Genomic DNA, 9,346 nt, shown 5'->3' on the forward strand with positions numbered 1-9,346 from the left:
TGTTATTTGTTGTTTTTCCCTTGCTGCTTTTAATATGTTTTCTTTGTATTTAATTTTTGATAGTTTGATTAATATGTGTCTTGGCATGTTTCTCCTTGGGTTTACCCTGTATGGGACTCTCTGTGCTTCCTGTACTTGATTAACTATTTCCTTTCCCATATTAGGGAAGTTTTCAACTATTATCTTTTCATATATTGTCTCAGTCCCTTTCTTTTTCTCTTCTTTTGGGACCCCTATAATTCGAATGTTGGTGCGTTTAGTGCTGTCCCAGAGGTCTCTGAGACTGTCCTCAGTTCTTTTCATTATTTTTTCTTTATGCTGCTCTGCAGTAGTTATTTCCACTATTTTATCTTCCAGGTCAGTTGTCCGTTCTTCTGCCTCAGTTTTTCTACTATTGATCCCTTCTAGAGTATTTTTAATTTCATTTATTGTGTTGTTCATCTTTGCTTGTTTCCTCTTTAGTTCTTCTAGGTCCTTGTTAAATGTTTCTTGCATTTTCTCTATTCTATTTCCAAGATTTGGGATCATCTTTACTATCATTACTCTGAATTCTTTTTCACGTAGACTGCCTATTTCCTCTCCATTTGTTAGGTCTGGTGGGTTTTTGCCTTTCTCCTTCATCTGCTTTGTGTTTTTCGGTCTTCTCATTTTGCTTATCTTACTGTGTTTGGGGTCTCCTTTTTGCAGGCTGCAGGTTCGTAGTTCCCGTTGTTTTTGGTGTCTGTCCCCAGTGGCTAAGGTTGGTTCAGTGGGTTGAGCTTGCTGGTCGTTGAGTGAAGCTGGGTGTTGGCATTGAGATGGAGATCTCTGGAAGATTTTTGCCATTTGATATTACATGGAGCTGGGAGTTCTCTTGTGGACCAGAGTCCTGAATTTGGCTCTCCCACCTCAGAGGCACACAGCACTGACTCCTGGCTGGAGCACCAAGAGCCTTTCATCCACAGAGCTCAGAATAAAAGGGAGAAAAAGTAGAAAGAAAGAAAAGGAAAGAAAGAGGATAAAATAAAATAAAGTAAGATAAAAAAATAAAGTTATTAAAATAAAAAATAATAAGAAAAATTAATTTTTAAGTTAAAAAAAAAACAAAAAAATGGACGGACAGAACCCTAGGACAAATGGTGAAAGCAAAGCTATACAGACAAAATCTCTCACAGAAGCATACACATACACACTCACAAAAAGAGGAAAAGGGGAAAAAAGAATATATCTTGCTCTCAAAGTCCACGTCCTCAATTTGGGATGATTCGTCGTCTATTCAGGTATTCCACAGATGCAGGGTACATCAAGTTCACTGTGGAGATTTAATTTGCTGCTCCTGAGGCTGCTAGGAGAGATTTCCCTTTCCCTTCTTTGTTCACACAGCTACTGGGCTTCAGCTTTGGATTTGTGCCCACCTCTATGTGTAGGTCGCCTGAGGGCGTCTGTTCTTCGCTCAGACAGGACAGGGTTAAAGGAGCAGCTGATTTGGGGGCTCTGGCTCAGGCCGTGGGGAGGGAGGGGTATGGATGCAGGGCGAGCCTGTGGAGGCAGAGGCCGGTGTGACGTTGAGGCAGACTGAGGCGGGCCGTGCGTTCTCCCGGGGATGTTGTCTCTGGATCCCGGGACCCTGGCAGTGGCGGGCTGCACAGGCTCCGGGGAGGGGCAGTGTGGATGGTGATCTGTCCTCGCACACAGGCTTCTTGGTGGTGGCAGCAGTGGCCTTAGCGTCTTCATGCCCGTCTCTGGGGTCTGCGCTCATAGCCGCCGCTCGTGCCCATCTCTGGAGCTCCTTTAAGCGACACCCTTGATCCCTTCTCCTCGCGCAGGAGGAAACAAAGAGGGAAGAAAAGGTCTCTTGCCTCTTCGGCAGCTCCAGACTTTCTCCCGGACTCCCTCCCGGCTAGCCGTGGTGCACTAACCCCTTTAGGCTGTGTTCGTGCCGCCAACCCCAGTCCTCTCCCTGGCATCTGACCTCCGAAGCCCGAGGCTCAGCTCCCAGCCCCCGCCCGTCCTGGCGTGTGAGCAGGCAAGCCTCTCGGGCTGGTGAGTGCTGGTCGGCACCGATCCTCCATGCGGGAATCTCTCCGCTTTGCCCTCCGCACCCGTGTTGCTGCACTCTCCTTCGCTGCTTCGAAGGTTCCCCCCTCTGCCACCCGCAGTCTCCGCCCGTGAAGGGCCTTCTAGTGTGTGGAAACCTTTCCTCCTTCACAGCTCCCTCCCAGAGGTGCAGGTCCCGTCCCTATTCTTTTGTCTCTGTTTATTCTTCTTTCTTTTGCCCAGGTACGTGGGGAGTTTCTTGCCTTTTGCGAGGTCTGAGGTCTTCTGCCAGCGTTCAGTGGTGCTCTATAGGAGCAGTTCCACGTGTAGATGTATTTCTGATGTATCTGTGGGGAGGGAGGTGATCTCCGCGTCTTACTCTTCTGCCATCTTCCTCCTCCCCCCTAGGTACGATGATTTCACGTGCCTGTAGGTAAGTGGCCTCAGTTCCTTGACACATGGATCTCTCTTTAGGGCTGCTTGAGTGTCCTCAGGACATGGCAGCTGGCTTACCCCAGGATGAGTGATCCGGCCCGCTGTCCCCAGGACTGTCGCTGCTTCGGCCACCTGGGCCCCTCCAGAGCCGGCAGCCTCAGTGAGGCCGCCCTCCCCTCGGGCTCTGGGGTGGTTCCGTGACCACACCTTAGTTTTTGAAATCTTGTCTTTCATTAACTTTCTGTAAATAGTGACGTCTATTGTCATCATGATAAAGGATCTTATCCAGTCACATTTCTTTTTCTTTAAAATCAATTTTCGATGACATAAATATGGTGGACAAATAAAAACCATGAAATATCCAAGGTCCACCCCTTGCTGACTGTCTTGGGTTAGGCAGACCATGTAGGTTGAGATTTAGGCTGTCTTGCCTCTGAAGTGGGCATGTAACACCCATGCTGCCCTGTTGGATTCAGGTGTGCTCTCTGTCAAATGTGATAGAAACCTACATGAAGGGGCTTCACGTAACATGATGTTGTTAGTGAAAGTTCATGTGCCCGATGCACAGTGAGGCCAAAGAAACCAAACATGGGAGTTTGGAGTAGGGAAAGGTTTATTGCAGGGCCATGCAAAGAGAGCGGTGGCTCATGCTCTAAAAAACCCAAGCTCCCAGAAGGGTTTCGGCCAAGCATTTTTAAAAGTCAGGTTAGTGTGGGTGGTGGTTCCTCAGGGTGTGTGATCAGCTCCTGCACAATTCTGATTGGTTGGTGGTCAGGTAACAGGGCAGTGTCAGTGTCCCAAGGTTTAACCCAGTTCTTAGGCTCCAGGAAGCATGGGGCCATGTGCTCATGGTCATCAAGTAGTTAACATCTTCCATTTGGTATTGGTGGGTGGACGGTGTTTCCCATCTGTAAAACAACTCAGGAAATGTGCGTCAAATACTGTTATCTAGGTACTTCAGAGAGGAGCTAAAGCAGAGCATATGGGGGAAGGCCCGTGCAAGGAAGGCCCCATAGGGCCTTGTTCAGTTGTAATTCCCCCCTTTTCTTTGATACTCCTCAGTATTGAGGAGAACAAGTTGTGCCATAGAATACAAAATTTAAACAGATCTAATCTGGGGTCAGATATGTTATTCCCTATTACAATGTTCAGTTTCAACGTAGTGAGGTGGTGCTGATCTTCTTTTAATGGTAGTAGGATGGATGCTCTAGAAATGTGCATAGAACATGGATGTGTAACATTAGGCTGTAAGTTGTGACTCAAGATACGGTAGTCCTGCACTCTGTTATTCTACAGCAAGAGAGATTGAATGGCTACTTCATAAGAAGCCAGGGAGTAGAGCGTCCTTAGAGAAGTTAGAAATCTGACTGCTAGAGGCTGAGATAAAAAGTTCCTTGGCAGCAAGGTGTTCATTCATAAGTCGCCTCCACACTGATGTAAGATCCAGGCATAGATCCAGAGAGGAAACACTCTCCATTAGAATTCAGTTACTGTTTATTTTGTTTAACTCCATAACCCTCTGCTATTTAATTCCAGTTTTAATTACAGTAGAAACAACAAAAGGCAACATAAATTAGCTTTTAAAAATTATATATAAATATATACACACACACACTTTTTCTGTTACCCAAGAGTTGGCAAGAAAGAGATAATGGTGCTAATTACCTTTTTACCGTTCATGTCACATTGTGTTTAGCTTTCCCTTTTGCAATGACCTTTTGTTCAATAGCTCTGGAAAATAAGGGGATCCAGTCTACTTTAACATCCCTGGCATCTTACGAGCAAACGATGAGTGATATTTTGGGTGACTGCTGGGGTAATTACAAATATGGTGATAATATATGCAAATTTTGTGTGAGAGAAATTATAGGTCACTGCTGTTTGTATCATGCCATTTCTGTGGTGATGAAAGAAATTGCTGTTAACTACCAGATTATTACCATCCTTAATTTTGATAATTCTAGGCTATAAAAGAATGTTTTGAAACACAAATCATATTTAATTTTTCCAGCAAGATGGCAGCACTTGGTTCCTCAGTCATGATCCCTGCAAATTTGTGTGTGTGTGTGTGTGTGTGTGCGCATATGATAAATTCATAGCTATTATGGGGTAAACAAAGATTATTCATGAATCTTGGGAAGACAGTTTCCTTTTCACCGGCCAACATGCATAGTTCATTCCCTGGAAGTTTCAGTCCTGAATTCTTCTGAGTAAATATTGCTTTTCTTGTACGCTTCCCTGTCCCCTGGGGAGAAGTGAAATAAGAAACCAATGAGAGTGCATTTTGGCATATTGAAAAACATAACAGATTCTCAGAGCTAAAACTTGTCTGTGCAGTGGACTTGACCACTGGTGTAACCACAATCACTTTCTCATTAAATGTTGTCCAGTAACATTTCCACTACCTTAGTAAGTGGGTCAGACATCACTCAGCCTGTGGCCTGCTTTTAAAGCACTTAACCATGGAAGGTTTTTTTACTATCTAGGGCCCTGGAATGACATGGATCCTTCTCACGATGTCACTGTTTGTTTATAAAGATGAAATCCTATGTTCATCATTTTAAGTGATGAGATAAAAGACATTATATACAAGGATTGGCAGCTTTATTTGATTGGTTGTGGTTAATAAGATAATCACTTTAGCATTTAAGTTCATGTCTTTTCTTGTCTGAATATAATTATTGAAATAATTTTTAGTGTTCATGGGAGAAAATCTCACTCAAGACTCAGTGACTGAGGTTTAGTTGTCCTGTTCCTAACAGATAAAGCCGAAAAGCAAAAATCTGCATAACTCTTTTGTAGAATGTTACATGTGTAAGTCAAACCACCTGATCTATACGTAGCAACTGCATTTGTGAAGTCACTCATGAAAAAGGCATTTTAGTGTTTACAGAAGCTACAGTTCAGTCTTCCATTAATCTCTCAAACTTAAACTTTCTTACACTCATAAAGACAGCCTGGCTAGTCTATAAATTCAACTTGTTTTCAAAACTCAGTTATTTACTCTTTATGGTAAAGTGATATTGTTCAGGGGAAGATTTAACTTCTGTATTGTTTATCAGAAATGTGACACATGCCTACGTGCCTTTATATTCCAAGAACAGAGAGAAGATCTTCATGTTTCCAAAGTGCCATCTTGCTTACCTGTGTTCTCAACTATGTTTACTTACTGTGTGCATTTATTTTTAAATTTTATATATTTCTTACTTTACAGGAATGTACCATACCCCTACTAACACGTTAGATGGGAAACATTTCTGAGATGGAAATCTTTGGATTCAGATTCTTTGGAGGGAGTTCTTATGGGTTCACTGATGATATGTATCTTGGAAGATTTTTTCATGTCATGTGTTGTCCCTTTTCAGTCTTTACCACTGGTGAGAACTTTTCAAGAGTCCCTCCTTTCTCCCCTAACAGACCTCGAAGTTGACTGATTTGAGACTGAATTTTTGACAGTCTGAATTTTTAATGCCACTGCAATTTATAGTGTAAATAGAAACAACTTAAACTATTGCAGGTTGTGTAGGACCCATGATGTTCTGCAGCAGCCGCATTGCCTTTCCGTAATTTGAAATCCCATTTATATAAAGAGAAATTTGATCTGCATGTCATGTTTCTGGCGCATTCACACCTGTCTTTCTATAAGCAGTGGAAGGAACAGCATGGTATTCACAAACCTGATTTTTTTTTTTTTCCTTCAAACCTGGGTCTTCAACTATGTCCTGATCCAAATGAGTTTCCTTATCCCATTTTTGAAGACTTTTGCTAGCTATACATGGTCAGGTTGTCTGAGAAATCATGCGATTGAAGGAAGGAAATTTTTGTATCATTTTGCAACTTGAACTAGACAAGTCAGTTAGTATAGTCACAAAACAAAGGCTAAAGAAAAACCAAATGTTCTTTAAAGAATGTAGACAAACGTCTCCCTAGAAAGTGGAATTTTCTGCTAGATTTTCACTGAAGTTTACTCAGTCATACAGAGAATTATGGAAGATTTGAGTGTGAAGGCTGTAAATTTAATACATTTTAGTGTAGTTCTACTTATTTTAAATATTCTTGAAATCGGTATTAGTAGGAAAATATCAGTCAAGAGCTCTGTCTCCCTAGAAGGCGAAGACTATATGTACAATCAAAGGTTGATGGATGAAACTTGAGTGCAATCAATAAAAAAGGTGTAACCTCACAAACAACCCAATCAAAAAATGGGCAGAAGACATAAATAGACATTTCTTCAAAGAAGATATACAGATGGCCAAGAGGCACGTGAAAAGCTGCTCAATATCACTAATTATTAGAGAAATGCAAATCAAAACTACAATGAGGGATCACCTCACACCAGTTAGAATGGGCATCATCAGAAAATCTGCAAACAAATTCTGGAGAGGGTGTGGAGAAAAGGGGAACCCTCTTGCACTATTGGTGGGAATGTAAATTGGTACAGCCACTATGGAGGACAGTTTGGAGGTTCCTTAAAAAACTACAAATAGAACTACCACATGTCCCAGCAATCCCACTACTGGGCATATACCCAGAGAAAACCACAATTCAAAAAGACACATGCATCCCAATGTTCATTGCAGCACTATTTACAATAGCCAGGTCATGGAAGCAACCTAAATGCCCATCAACAGAGGAATGTGGTACATATATACAATGGAATATTACTCAGCCATAAAAAGCAACAAAATTAGGTCATTTGTAGAGACACGGATGGACCTAGAGACTGTCATACAGAGTAAAGTAAGTCAGAAACAGGACAACAAATATCGTATGTTTACACATATATGTGGAATCCAGAAAAGTGGTACAGATGACCAGTTTGCAAGGCAGAAATAGAGACACAGTTGTAGAGAACAAATATATGGACACCAAGGGAGGAAAGCGAGGGGTGTTGGTGGGATGAACTGGGAGACTGGGATTGACATATATACACTGACATGTATAAAATAGGTAACTAATAAGAACCTGCTGTATAAAAATAAAATAAAATTCAAATTAAAAAAAAGTTATAAACTCCAAGACATTGTCAAGCTTTAGTGTACAGAGCAATCACTACAGTAGCTTCATTAAAATGCAGATTCCCAGGTTCTGGGCCTCAGAGGCTCTATTCAGTGAATCTAGACTAGGGCCTAGGAACTTGGATTTCTGATTCGTCCCCCAGGTGATTGTGATGAGATGATTCCTCAAATACTCTTTAGAAACACCACTCTAAGATAATGATAATTTATGCTTCAATTTTCCTGACTAAATGTGGTAGAAACACATGTGTGCACTCCCCACCCAACTGCTCGTATATGTATATACCCATTATAAAAACAAATGAAGAGGGCTTCCCTGGTGGCGCCGTGGTTGAGAATCTGCCTGCTAATGCAGGGGACACAGGTTCGAGCCCTGGTCTGGGAGGATCCCACATGCCATGGAGCAACTAGGCCCGTGAGCCACAACTACTGAGCCTGCACGTCTGGAGCCTGTGCTCCGCAGCAAGAGAGGCCACGATAGTGATAGGCCTGCACACCGTGATGAAGAGTGGCCCCCGCTTGCCACAACTAGAGAAAGCCCTCGCACAGAAACGAAGACCCAACACAGCAAAAATAAATAATTTAAAAAACAAATGAAGAAATTAAGGAAGTTTAGCACCTTTTATAATCTCAATAATATACCCCTGGTCTCCATCCCAAGATTAGAACACAAGAGGTGGAGTTACTTCTTTCCATCCCCTAGATGTTGATGCATAGTTACCTTCCGAAGATATATGTCCTTACAAGCTTTCTTTCTTACCAAGTCTAGTTTGGTTGTTTGAAATGATGATTCTAATTCAAGTCTCCTAGTTTTAAAAAAGATTACCCTTGTTAGGCATCTGATAGTATCTTGAACTCCCAACATTTGATAGTTCTGCTTTTTTTCCTTTCCTTGGGAAAGGAGAGCAGAGCAGCGATCATGATTATGGGAGCCTTGGGTAGTTCATGATCAGAAATATTCTTCAGTCAAGTGTGGCGCAAACATGGAAAGTCCTAAATCTACATCTGTAGATTCCAGGGATCTGCTAAACTGTTTCCTGACAGTCCCAGTAGACAATCATCTGAGACTTCTTATAGAGTATTTGTAAGGTGAAACATTTCTTCACTAAGGCAATTCCTGTTTTGATGATCTTAGAGATGTTCTTGTCAGAGACCTAACAGTGGGTTAAATTGTAATATTTTATAGATCCAACCCTCCCCTGTCTCTTTCCATTCCCCCCGTAGAAGAAAAAGTGAACAGATGAAAAAATTAGTCCAGGAATATCTTGTATGTCTTCCTAAAGTCCCAGAAGAAATGGGCACTGAGTATCTGTCCCTTTGTGTGAGCAGGTTCTATGGGACCTTACAGAAATTGATTTTACAAAAGGGAGGCATGTATCTTCCATTTGAATGATGGCTGTGTCTTAATTTTCCCAGTGGATGCCTGTTGTGTTGTTTCTGCATCAACCATGACCATGATTCTGGCTGGAGTTCTCCAGTTTATTCTTCATCAGCCTGGCCAAGGGAAGGAAAAAAGGGTTAAAAGAGACACTAAAGAAACTTTGAACATGTGATTCTTATAAACCTGACAGGAAAAGCAAATCCTAAAGATGCACTGTATCTTGTTCAAAGTTAACTATTGGGTCTGAGTCAGATTTGGAGTAAAAATTTCAATAACTTTTGCTTCCCAAACCAGGACTGGAGCTGTTGAAAAAATCACATGACCCTATGAAATTAATGAGAAAATTCAATAGAAAGTAGTTCTCATTCAGAAGACCACTTAACAGTGGTATAAACTAGAGATTTTAATAGTTGAAAACTGTTGTATCTTGGATTGAAAAATTGATTTACAGTAGATTTTAATGCTCACGGCAAGAGATTTTTGGCGTTTTTTATCG

Source organism: Physeter macrocephalus, chromosome 8 (assembly GCF_002837175.3).
Source record: "Physeter macrocephalus isolate SW-GA chromosome 8, ASM283717v5, whole genome shotgun sequence".
Classification (NCBI taxonomy): domain Eukaryota; kingdom Metazoa; phylum Chordata; class Mammalia; order Artiodactyla; family Physeteridae; genus Physeter; species Physeter macrocephalus.